Below are 1,119 nucleotides of genomic sequence, written 5' to 3'. Positions count from 1 at the left end.
TGTCTATGAGTTTTTATTTGCATTGGAAAAATATGATTGGTTCATTTTTAAGTTGCAATTTATTTTAATAATATATATATATATATATATATATATATATATATATTATTGTTCTTATAAATATATATATATATATATATATATATATATATATATATATATATATATATATATATATATATATATATATATATAAATCAATGTAAGAAGATTTAATCTAGAATTTGGAAATTTGGATAATTGGATATGTATAATAAAATAAAATTTTGTTTTATTAAAATGTTATTTTAGATCTTGTAAGTATTTGTTTATTTGATAAATTAAAGTTAAAATCTTGAGATTTTGTGTCGTAACAATTTTTCGTTAATTGAAAAATAATTTGGATAAATACAAGAGTAAATAGTAGATTTTATAAGAATTCCTTTCTAGGCAGAAATATTATGTCTCAATTTGCGTGTCGCGGCTCCGTGAGTTTGTTTTGTGAATTTTGGCACGTTTTGGTGTTCGGTAGAATTAAAAATCACGTAGACATTTAAAATGATTAAAAATACTAAACGACCTTTAAAAATCTTGAAATTTGATTCCTAAGGTAATTGATACCTCCCGGACGCAACGATGTAGTCGTTTTTTCGATTCGCACATCAAAAACTGCTTAAACTGATAAGTTTTGCTGTTGTACGCTTTTGAAATAATTAATTATTCAAGATATTTAAAATGAGATCCAATTTGTAATATTGTTTACTCTTTTTAAAAAAAGTTCCATAAATCATTCAATTATTCAAAAAATTAAGCTTTATTGTAAAAAAAATAAATTTATATTAATTATTAAAAATTTTAAAATAAATTTATTCATAAAAATATAGTTATGAACAAAATAAATATAAAATCTCACTTGACTATGTTTTAGCTAAAAGAGGTCAGAGAGTGAGTTGTTGTCTGTTGAACAACCTATTAATAAGGATAAAGTGATATAGTCTCGGAATTAAAATAAAGTGAAATGAATGTGCATTTCACTTCATAATTTCACTGACATGTAATTTCAAGCTACTTGTTTACTTTCTATTTTCTTAAAAAAAGTAGGTTTTATTTACTAAATAGATAATTTCACCTAAAAAATAT

Source organism: Amaranthus tricolor, chromosome 13, assembly GCF_026212465.1.
Source record: "Amaranthus tricolor cultivar Red isolate AtriRed21 chromosome 13, ASM2621246v1, whole genome shotgun sequence".
Classification (NCBI taxonomy): Eukaryota; Viridiplantae; Streptophyta; class Magnoliopsida; order Caryophyllales; family Amaranthaceae; genus Amaranthus; species Amaranthus tricolor.
This window is presented reverse-complemented; position numbering follows the sequence as displayed.